At 46.1% G+C, this 12,188-nt stretch overlaps 1 long non-coding RNA gene across 1 annotated transcript in view; it reads right to left on the bottom strand.

Annotated features, from left to right (window-relative positions):
• Positions 1–12,188, bottom strand: part of LOC125149071 (uncharacterized) — a 105,017-nt gene that overhangs the window by 1,327 nt on the left and 91,502 nt on the right. Inside the window, exon 4 of the long non-coding RNA XR_007145802.1 lies at positions 7,043–7,175. This is a non-coding gene — a long non-coding RNA (uncharacterized LOC125149071). The remainder of the gene's footprint in view (positions 1–7,042; positions 7,176–12,188) is intronic.

A 12,188-nucleotide genomic window follows, 5' to 3' on the forward strand; every position in this document is an offset into this window, starting at 1 on the left:
CCCATAAATCAGACTAAAACTAAAAGCTTTACAAGCAAAAGGTCCTACCCCATCTGATCCCCAAATACCTCTCTGACCTCAGATAGGTCTGCTCAAACTACATTAGTTTAAGAAAAGAGAAGGCACACATCTAACTCAGGTCTTTGCAGTTGTATTTCGTTCTGTCTGAAAGACTCTTCCCTCAGATACCTGTACGGCCACTCTCACTTTTCTCAGGTCTTGACTTCAATGTCATCTCCTCAGTGAGAATGGCCTTTCCTATTTAAAATGGAAGTTCTCCTTCCTACCGACACAAAATACGACTTGCTATTTCCCTGCTCGCTTTGTTTGTTTGTTTATATTGCTTACTTGCTTATTGCCCATCTCTCCACTAGAATGGCATCTCCATAAGAGCAGGCATTTTTGTCTGTTTCATTCATAGCTATGTCCCTGATCCCTAGAATAGTGCTAGGGCACAGTCGGTGCTCAAGGAGTACCTTTCGCAGAGGAATAGAAATTGGAAATAGTCTCAAAGGCCAAGAATTATGGAAACTGCGCCCCATCCTGCAGCCTTACAAAATGCTAGGATTGAAGATAAGCAATTACAGAACACAGGGAAAGGCAGAGCACAAAAGGAGAAACCTGTGAGCCCCTGCCTTCTAAGAAGCTGACTGAGGAGGCTATTCAGATGTAAACACGGGCTATTTCTTATGGAATAGAAAGGATGACTCAGAAGAAACTCACCAGAGGGTAGAGTCAAGAGCTGCAGAGAATCGGTCCCAGGAAGCAGTATTGGACCAGAATCTAAGAGCTGGCAGCGCATACCTAACTGGATTTCAGAATTGCTATGACCCAGGGTAGCCACGTCACTCCCGTTTTCCCCCTTTGTTGGAACAGAAGTGTCTGCTTGAGATCTGGTGAGCTCAAGCCTGGTCAACTCTACTTGCTGGGTATCTGGAAAGCAGAAAACCCGTCCGTAGCTTGCACGTCTTCAGATCAAGAGGAATAGTACTCAAGAAGCTGTTCTTGAGGAATCATCTGTACCTGATCTGTACCTGGACCTGATTTATATGATAAGATGCATTATGAGCCAATGATATTTTGGGATGAGACTTCAAGGGTCCTTGGGAGGAAGTAAATATCTTTTGCACATGGAAGTAATAGAAATAATTTGTGTCTAGAAGGTGGTCTGTTGTAGATTAAAGGCAGTGGTAAATTCTTTGCTCCTACTTCGAGATGTGGAGTCTACTTCCCTTCCTTTTGAATTTGGGTAGGGACGGGGGCACCTGGGTGTCTCAGTCAGTTAAGGATCCAACTCCTTTTTTTTTTTTTTTTTTTTTTTACATTTATTTATTTTGAGACAGAGAGAGACAGAGCATGAGCAGGGGAGGGGCAAAGAGAGAGGGAGACACAGAATCAGAAGCAGGCTCCAGGCTCCCAGCTGTCAGCACAGAGCCCGATGCGGAGCTCGAACTCACAGATTGCGAGATCATGACCTGAGCCGAAGTCGGATGCTCAACCGACTGACCCACCCAGGCACCCCATGGAGTTTGCTATTTAAACATGGCAAGTTTCAGGGGCACTTGGGTGGCTCAGTCGGTTGAGCATCTGACTCTCAATTTCAGCTCAGGTCATGATCCCAGGGTTGTGGGATTGAGCCCCATGACGGACTCTGCTCTGAGCCTGCTTGAGATTCCCTCTCTCTCTCGCTCTCGCTCTCGCTCTCACTCTCGCTCTCTCTCTCTCCCTCTGCCCCTTTCCCCTGCTTGCGTGCTCTCTCTCTCTCTCTAAAATAAATAGAAATGAAACAAATTAAAAAAAAAGAAACAGAGCCAAGTTTTGCTCAAGGGTTCCTTCCTTGGCAGTTCCTACTAACCCAGGAGTCACTTGCTGGCTGTTCCTCCATGCCTGCTCTAATCTTCCCTTTTTGGTACTTCCCCAGTCTAAGCCCCTGTGCCTTTGAGAAACTCACTTGAGCAATGTGGGCCTCAATTTCCTCATTCAAAAATGGTAGTGGGGCGCCTGAGTGGGTCAGTTGGCTAAGTGCTAACTTCGGCTCAGTTCATGATCTCACGGTCCATGAGTTTGAGCTCCGCGTTGGGCTCTGTACTGACAGCTCAGAGCCTGGAGCCTGCTTCGGATTCTGCGTCTCCCTCTCTCTCTGCCCCTCCTCCACTCAATCTCTCTCTCTCTCTCTCTCTCTCAGAAATAAAATAAACATTAAAAATAAATAAATACATGGAATTGATAACACCAACTCTGAGTTATTGTGGGAATCAGATGTGAAAGTGATTTATCAAGTACTCTATCAGTAGGAGAATGAATGAAGTTATATATCAGTTGCTGGGTGAGAAAAATCTGGGGTGGTGGCTTCAGGCATCTTCCTGCTAAATGTAGTGAAGGAAACAAAGATCCATTCACTTGTTCATCCAAAACAAATCAGTCCTCAGCTTGCAGGACAACCCTAGGAACAGAGAGATGTACCAGCCACGGTCCCGGTGCTCCAAGAGGTCCCAGTGTTGTGTGTGTGTGTATGTGGTCAGGGGTGTACCTACAAAAAGACAACCTCACATTACACAAGGTCTTCTTCCTCTTCCCATAACACTAGCCACAGACTGCTTTCCAGAGCTTTCCTGCTCACAAGGCTGCACTGTAGCCCTCTGCCCACAGTAACCCTGTTAGGAATGGGCACTCGACCAGCTCCAGGGAAATCAAGGCTAATAACTCTCAAGTCCAGGGGTTCCTGGGTGTTGCAGTTGGTTAAGTGGCTGACTTCGGCTCAGGTCCTGATCTCACAGTTTGTGAGTTCGAGCCCCACGTAGGGCTCTGTGTTGAGAACCTGGAACCTGCTTCAGGTTCTCTGTCTCCCTGTCTCTCTGCTCCTCCCCGGCTTTCTCTCTGTCTCTCTCTGTCTCTCAAAACGGAATGAACGTTAAAAAAATTTTTTTAAAAACCGCTCAAGTCCAGTTCTTTTTTGGGGTGGAGGAAGGCAGATTTTTGGAAGAGAGAAGACGTTTTCCCTGTGGATAAAGAGTAAGACATGTCTAGAATTGCTGGGGGATTTCTTGTCACCTTGAGGGCAGACCGCCTGGGAGTCTTTACTTACTAAATAACAGAAGAAAACAGGGGTGCCTGACTGGCTCAGGTGGTAGAGCATGCAACTCTCAATCTCAGGGTCATGTGTTCAAGCCCCACGCTGGGTTTTACGTAAAAAATAAAAACAGAGGAAAACAAAGAGATGGTGAGGGACATGTCTTAGGGTTAAAATCTGGGCACTTGTATCCAGTGATGCCTGAATCCACCTGCCTCCTCCCTCCCCCATTTCCCCAACCCCATCTCCACTCCACCCTCCAGCCTTCACCACTTGTTTAAGGGAAAGTCACAGCCATTCCCAGGGGCCAGCCTCAAGCAGGAGCTACAGCGGCTTCAGGTCCCAAGTCCCGCCCAAGTGGACTTACACAGGCTTTGGTGACTCTTCTACGGACTGCTCAGAAGAGGCAGGAAATACAGCCCAGAAATGAAGGGGTGTGAACATCCCCCTGGATAAACTCTGATCAACGGGACTCAGGATTTGGGGACTGAGAGGTAAAGTCTTGCTTTTATCTTTCCCCAGTGGATGGTTCCAAATGCCTGTCTAGAGATATCTCATGGGACTAAAGTTGTCAGAATTAGCAAATAAAAAGACTTGGCTTAGGGCCGCCTGGGTGGCTCAGTCGGTTAAGCGTCCAAGTTCAGCTCAGGTCAGGATCTCATAGTTCATGGGTTCAAGCCCCATGTCGGGCTCTGTGCTGACAGCTCCGAGTCTGGAGCCTGCTTCGGATTCTGGGTCTCCCTCTTCCTCTCTGCCCCTCCCCAGCTCGTGCTCTGTCTCTCTCTCTCTGTCTCTCAAAAATAAATAAATGTTGGGGCGCCTGGGTGGCGCAGTCAGTTAAGCGTCCGACTTCAGCCAGGTCACGATCTCGCGGTCCGGGAGTTCGAGCCCCGCGTCAGGCTCTGGGCTGATGGCTCAGAGCCTGGAGCCTGTTTCCGATTCTGTGTCTCCCTCTCTCTCTGCCCCTCCCCTGTTCATGCTCTGTCTCTCTCTGTCCCCAAAATAAATTAAAAAAAATAAAAAAAAACGTGGAAGAAAAAAAAATAAATGTTAAAAATTTTTTTTTTTTTAATTTGGCCTAAAACATTATTCGTATTCATCTGGAATTCAAATTTACCTGGGTGTCCTATATTGATCTGGCAGCCTGTATGAGACCCAGCAACCAGCTGTGCCTGCTGAGGCTGTGACCAGTATGATAACACATCACCTTCTGTTTGTTTTCCCTTCTCCCCTCTCCTTTCCTCACTTTGCTTTTTCTTTCACTCTTGCTGCCCAGGTATTGAACTCAACAATAAAGCAGCAGCATGTCAGGCTTGCTCTCAGGTGTTATGTGCTAGGAGCCAAGCCTTGCACATAAGGCAGTTCAAGTTAGATTTCTGTCACTTACATCCGAGAGTCCTGATGAAAACTCGGCCTGTTTCCTCTTCTGTGGAATGAGGATAGGAGTTTCCACCCCACTGATAGCTTAGGATGGATGAGAAGGTCCAAAGACCTTATGAAGGGCAAAGTGGCAACAACCCCACAGCCAGTAGTAGGTCACTGCAGTCACCCCAGAAGACAAGAGGTTGAGTCCCAGAGCTGGCCCCTGCCACACTGAGTTAATGAGGCTAGGAGAAAGGGCTGCTAAAGGGCCGTGGGATCCTTCTGTGTTCTCTCATATGGGTGATGTCTGCCCTGGGGACCACTGCCAAGGTGGACCACTGTATTTGTTCCAGACTTTGCACTTCAGATTAATAAGCACCACGCGGACCAGGGAGTCCTGCTGCCACCCAGGCATTCTTTCTAGAGCGTGGCTCGAAGCCCCCCTCTAGCCTCTGAAGCCATCATCCCGGCAATGCTATGGGTGCTTCGTCCTGCCTTTAGCAACACATGCCCATCCCTGTGTGTGCCTCTGGTCCCCTTTGCCCGGGATGCCCCTATACCATGGTCTTCAAGGCCCTACATCATTTGGCCTTTGTCTATCTTTCGTGCGTTTATTCATGCAACAAACCTAGTTTGAGCACTTACTGTGTGGCAGGCATTATTCTAAGCCCTGGAGAGAGAGCAGACAAAACCCTTGCCCTCGTGGAACTTACACGAGGCAGACACAGAAAATAAACCATAAGTGAAAATAAACCATAATAAACCATAATAAGTGAAATATGCAGCATGTTAGATGGCGATATGTGATGGAGAAAAATACAGTAGGGAAGTGGGGTTGGCGAAGGACCGTGCCCCCAGCTAGTCTCCCTTTCTCCCTTGATCAGTCCACTCCTGCCACACTGGTCTTCTTCCTGTTCTCAAATACATCACAGTTGTTACCACCATTGCCTTCTTAGGTCCTCTGTCTCAACTATTTCCCCTCTCCTCCATTCTGAAGATCTTTACACAGCTGGATCCTTCCTACCATTTGAGTCTTAACTCAAATGACACTATAGGTGACCCCCCTGGATCACCCTGTCTAATGCACTTCTCAGTAATTCTTTATCCTATGGCCTTGTTGCATGGTATCATTTTCTCCATATCATCTCTAGTTGCAAGAGGAGGTGGGAAATGAAGGACAGGGTTAGGCAGCTGCCTTCTGGCAACAGCTGTTTGCCATGGAAGTGGGAGAAGAAACTTTGGTGGACAGCTTTCTGCCTCTGACACATATACAGCATGATACATGCTACATACAGGAAACAAAGGGGTGAGGGTGGCCCAGGAGAGGCACCTGATGTAGCCTGAGAGACAGAGGAGTCATGGGCGGGCTTCCCAGAGAAGGTAGTGATGAGGTGACTCATGAAGGGTAAGAAAGAATCTGCTGGGCAAAGGAAGAAGGAGGTTACTGCCAACAGAGGAATGACTGTGTGCAAAGGTTTGGAGAAAAGAGAGAGCATGTCATAACTTATTTTATTTAACTTTTTAAATGTTTGTTTATTTTTGAGAGAGAGACAGAGTTGAGCAGGGGAGGGGCAGAGAGAGAGGGAGACACAGAATCCAAAGCAAGTTCCGGGCTCCGAGCTGTCAGCACAAAGCCCAACGCAGGGCTCGAACTCATGAGCCATGAGATCATGACCTGAGCCGAACTCAGACGCTTAACTGACTGAGCCACCCAGGCGCCCCCTGTCATAACTTATTCCAGAAATTGATGATGGTTCAGTGTTCCTAGGAAACAGCGTTAGAGGAAAGAAAGCAAGAGCTGCAAGGAAACCTAAGAAGAAAGAGTAGGTCATGATAGGATGTGAACACCTTTGACCTAGATGTTGCCAGGGGCCTTTTCCTGTTTTCCTGGTATTGACAATTGAAGTAGATGCAAGGTTGAGGACAGTGTTGAGGACCTCGCATTTAAGGATGATTAAGGATGTCTACTAAGACAAGAACAGGCACTGCCCTGGGAGTATACAGAGAAGTGGCAGGACTGGCCCTACCACAGTCACCCTCCTCCCCCGCCCCCCCATGAGCAAAAGTATGGGAAGAGGTGAGACAGGGAATCCATGTAGGCTCAGGGTCCACTGGGGACTCCTGGTTTTTTTTTTCCCTTCCCCACCATCGCCAAGGTGAGGGGATTCTATGAGACTTACTCTTAAAGCTGGGGTGGGGGGCTACGAGCAAGATTGATGTGCATCTGGTTTCCCAGTGGAACCTCCACTTAGGCAGCAGGTGTGTTGATCCTGCCCTCTGCCTCCCTGGACAGAGAAAGGACGGGGACATGAGGACAAGAGGAGGCTGCAGGGGAGCTGCCAACAAACCCTCTGGGGTGAGGCTAATGGGCAGGAGTTTCCCAGCATCAAGGGTTTGGGCCAGAAGGGCATCGGGCTTGAGCCACTGTATCAGCTACCTATTGCTGCAAAACAAAATACCCTAAAACTTTGAGCCATGAACCAATAGTCATTTATCATGTCATGATTTCCGTGGACCAGGAGTTCAGACGGAGCACAGTACACATGACCTATCTCTATTCCATGATGTCTGGGACCTCAGCTAGAAGCTACCATCATCTGAAGGACTTACCTGGGGCTGGAGAATCTACTTCCAAGGTGGCTCACACACATGGCCGACAAACTGGTGCTGACAAATTGGTTTCTTTCCATATGGGCCACTCCAAGGGACTGTTTGTCCTTATGACACGGAAGCTGACTCCCCCCTGAGAAAACAACCCAAAGGACCAAGATAGAAGCTGTAATGTCTGATACTACTAAGCCTCAGAAGTCATACACTGTCACCTGTACAGAATTCTACTCACCATACAGTTCAGCTCTGATTCTGTGTAAGAGGAAACTACAGCAGGAAATGAACACCAGGAGGTAAAGATCATTGGGCCCAAAGTGGAGGCTGGAGACCACATCCCTGTTTTGCCTTCTCACCCAGAAGGGCTGGTGAGGGAAGGGGGGAACCTTAAGCGGATTGGGGGTTTATCCTCAGCAGAGCTGAGTCAGATCTCCCTCATTATGATTTTGATCTATGGGAAGACCCCACAGGGTTCTGTGCATAACTCACACATACCCTGTTAGAAATGCAGACCCCACGGAAGAGGTCAAGGATCAGTGAGCATAGCCAGAGAAGCAGCCACAGCCCTGTATCATCTCCTAAAAAGACCATCTTCTCCCCACTGCTCTGGAGTATCACCTTTCTCATAAATCAGATGACTGCATATTTATGGGTCTATTTCTAGACTCTGTCCCGTTCCACTGAGCTGTTTGCCTATCTTCATGCCAATACTACATTGTATTAATTATTATACTTACGTGAGTAAGTATGTGGTATCTGGTAGCGTAAGTCCACCACCCTTGTTCTTCCTCTTCTGAATTGTCTTGGCTCTTGCTGGCCCCTTGGATCTCCATATACATTTTAGAATCAACTTGTCAATTTCCACACAAAAAATTCTGCCATAAATGTTGACTGGAATTACATGGCATTTGTAGATCCATTTGAGGAGAATTTTGCCAAGTTACAAAGTTAGGACTCGAATACTTGCTTCTGTACATGTTACACTTCAAAAAACATTTCATGTCAGGGGCACCTGGGTGGCTTAGTCGGTTAAGCGTCCGACTCTTGGTCTCGGCTCAGGTCATGATCTCGCGGTTCATGAGCTGGAGCCCCAACCGGGGCTCCGTGCTGACGGCACGGAGCCTGCTTGGGATTCTCTCCCTCCCTCTCTCTCTCTCTGCCCCTCCCCATATTGTTCTGTCTCCGTCTCTCTCAAAATAAATAAACTTAAAAAAAAAAAAGAGTCGGATGCTTAACTGACTTAGCCACGCAGGCACCCCAATACTGCTTTTTACAGAAAGGGAGTTGATTTAAATTGTCTTTTAATTGATTTTTTTAAAGGAAAACTTTGTATCACCATTATAAGGGGATAATGAGTCTCTCTTAACATATAAAGATAACTGCCAAAATAAGCACACTTAAGCATTATTGAATTATAGATAGATATTGTCTGGTGAAGATTTTAAGAATGAACCTCGCTCTTTCTTTGTTCAAAAGGGGTATTTGCAAGTGTCAGAGAAGTGTACAAGGTACATTGCTGTCATATTTATAATTTCTACTTTGGGTAATCAGAAAGATCGGAAAATACTGAAAAAAGAATAATTTTATCATCTGTTGCCAACTGTAGATTCACACGCAGTTGTGAGAAATAATACGGGGATGGTTCGTATACTTTTCTGTTTCCCCCAGTGGTGACATTTTGCAGAGTTATATAGTGCCTCACTGTGAGGATACTGACATCAATCTTTCTTTTTTTTAACATTTATTATTGAGAGACAGAGAGACACAGAGCATGAGCAGGGGACGGGCAGAGAGAGAGGGAGACACAGAATCCGAAGGAGGCTCCAGGCTCTGATCTGTCAGCACAGATCCGGACGCGGGGCTCAAACTCACAAACCACGAGATGATGACCTGAGCTGAGGTCGGATGCTTAACCGACTGAGCCACCCAGGCGCCCCTACTGACATCAATCTTACTCAACGTTCCTCACTTTTACTTGTACTCATTTGTGTGTGTGTGTGTGTGTGTGTGTGTGTGTGTGTGTACTAAATTCTATGTAATTTGATCTCCTGTCTAGATTTGTGTATCCACCACCGTAGATTCTGTGTGTTTTTTAATGGTATGTCTTGCCCCAACTTGTCCTCATTTAGGAACCTGGGCTGATGGAGCAGGCCTCCCCTTACTGGCATAGCACGTGCTGTGTCATGGGGGTGTGGCTATGGAAATTATGCCCTGGCCCCCACTCACATGTGAAACCTGTTGCCTCCATTTCTGTTTTCTGAGACAAAGCCTGTCATGCCCTAACTAGCTTCAATTAGGCAGGGAAGCAAGATCTTACTAAGTTCCTGAAAGGAGGAGAATTTGAATACTAACGACCACTATCACACTGTTTACCCATTGTGTGCATTGGTGAACACCCTGAAAGGGCCAGGTCTCTAATCCATTCTTGGGGGAAAGCAAGGCGAATAGAACACAAACAATTATGTACAGCTTTCAAATAACCTCTTAGTAACATTGACACTGTGAGAGAGTAGATCAATTCCCTTCTCGGGGGTCTTTAGAGACTATGTCAAGTGTGGGATAGTTATTCTGGTCATCTCTCTCTGCCTCCTTATTAACCAGGCACCAGGGTCTACCCCTATGGCCTCCTAATCCTCTCTTGGGTTCATCCTTCTTTCTACTCCAACCTCTGATCTCTACACCCCATACAGACCTACCATTCCACTCTCCTCCCAGGGCCTAGCCTCCACTCTGCCTTTCTCCAAGGTCTGCCAAGGTGATCTTTCTTCATTCTCAACGTTCTAGCCAAGTGGAACTCAATAATTAAACACCATGATAACAATGAATTTGAAATTCAAAGGGAGATTCTGAAGAATTAACTGTTGTTGGTGGTGGTTTTTTGTTTGTTTGTTTGTTTTAGTAAGCTCCACCCCCAGCATGGGGCTGGAACTCACAACTCCTGAGATCAAGAGTTGCATGATCTCCTAACTGAGCCAGCAGAATTAACTGTTTTGAGCTTTCCTTTCCAGACCTTATCCAAATACAGAAGGAGTTTTTATGTAATAATAGTGATATATTACACATATGATTTTTATATTGCTTATTTTACCTAATATTATATCAAATCCATTTTATATGTTACCAAATAGTCCCTAAGCATACTAAAAGTAGCTGTCACTGGGGCTCCTGGGTGGCTCAGTCGGTTAAGTGTCTGACTTTGGCTCAGGTCATGATCTCACGGTTCATGAGTTTGAGCCCCGCATCGGGCTTTGGACTGACAGTGCGGAGTCTGCTTCGGATTCTGTCTCCCTCTTTCTGCCTTTCCCCCTATTCTCTCAAAAATAAATAAATGATAAAAAAAAAAGTAGCTATCACTTTCCTATTCTCCCTCATTATGCAAACAATATATTCATTATTGAACAGTTTAGAAAGATCAGGAATCCGTGAATAGGAAAATAGGGCATCAACAATCACACTACCTAGAGATAACCAGCAAAATAATACGTGGCATACATCATTACTGGTTTTTTGTGCATGTTTGACGTAACAACATAACATACCATATTCGTTAACTTTAGAAAATATCAAAACTACCCCAAAACTCAGCAGCTAAAAATCAACACTTTATTATCTCACAGTCTCTGTGGGTCAAGAATTCAGGAGCAACTTAGTTGGGTGCATCTGGCTCAGATTCTTTCAAAAGGCTGCAATCAAGGGGGTGGTTGAAACTATCCTCATCTCAAGGCTTGTCTGGGGCTGGGAGGATCCACTTTGTTAATTTTTTTTTAATGTTCATTTTTACTTTTGACAGAGAGAGAGAGAGAGAGAGAGCACGAGCAGGGGAGGGACAGAGAGAGACACACACACAGAATCAGAAGCAGGCTCCAGGCTCTGAGCTGTCAGCACAGAGCCCGACGCAGGGCTCGAATTCATGGACTGAGAGATCAGGACCTGAGCCGAAGTCAGATGCTCAACTGACTGAGCCACCCAGGCGCCCCTTAGAAGGATCCACTTTGAAGCTGACTTGCTGGCTTTTGGCAGGCCTTCTGTCTGCCCTGTTGTCTGCGGACATTAGTTCCTCACCACATGGGATCTCCATAGAGCTGCTCATGATATGGCAGCTGGCTTCTCCGGAACGAGGAGAGAAGGGAGAAACAGAGAAATGGAGAGTCTCCAGTATGGAAGGCACAATCTTTTTACAAAGTAGTATCAAAAGCAACATTCCACCACTTCAGCTGTGTTGTTACGAGCCAGTCACTAAATCTGGCCTATACCAAAAGGCCAGATGAGAATCCCTGGGGGCCATGTAAGGGGCTGCCTACTTACTGCTTATACAAAAGCTTATATAAAACATTATTCTGTAACCTACTGGTGTTTTGTTTACTTGAGATATAATTCATATACCACAAAATTGACCTTTCACCAATTTTAGAGTGTACAATTCAGTGATTTCTGACATAGTCACAAGGTTGTGGAAACACTACCACTTATTCCAGAACATTTTCTTTTAAACAATTAAAAAATGTTTTTAAATGTTTATTGAGAGAAAGAGAAAGAGAGAGAGAGAGAGAGAGAGAGAGAGAGCATGAATGGGAGAAGGGCAGAGAAAAAGGGAGACACAGAATCCAAAGCAGGCTCCAGGCTCTGAGCTGTCAGCACAGAGCCCAAAGTGGGGCTTGAACTCAACAAGCCGCGAAATCATGACCTGAGCCAAAGTTGGACGCTCAACCGACTGAGCCACCCAGGCGCCCCTCAGGAATGCATCTTTAAAGAGTTTCTAGCTCCATTCTTCTTCCTCTGGTAGCTGCCACACCAGACCAGGCCTGCAGGTTGTTATTTTTGAAGGTTACGTGGACCTGGACAACAAGGGATGGGTCTAGGGCAAGTGAAAATGTCATAAAACACTGTTTGTACTGACACTCATATTTACTCTTGATTAAGTGTTCTTCAGGTTGTTTCAAGCCTTTGGCTAATTTCCACAGGCCTCAAAAAGTTGATTTTGATCATTTTTTCAGTTTTTTGGTTGATTTTAGGGAGGAAACAATTTTTTGAGTCCTTACATTGCCATTTTCACTGATCTCACTCACACCTCCTTTTTTTTTTTTAACTTGAAAATGAACTCTGAACTTTTTCAAATGACTAATTATTCTGAAGTATGATGTTCTCATGA

This window comes from Prionailurus viverrinus, chromosome A2, assembly GCF_022837055.1.
Source record: "Prionailurus viverrinus isolate Anna chromosome A2, UM_Priviv_1.0, whole genome shotgun sequence".
Lineage (NCBI taxonomy): Eukaryota > Metazoa > Chordata > Mammalia > Carnivora > Felidae > Prionailurus > Prionailurus viverrinus.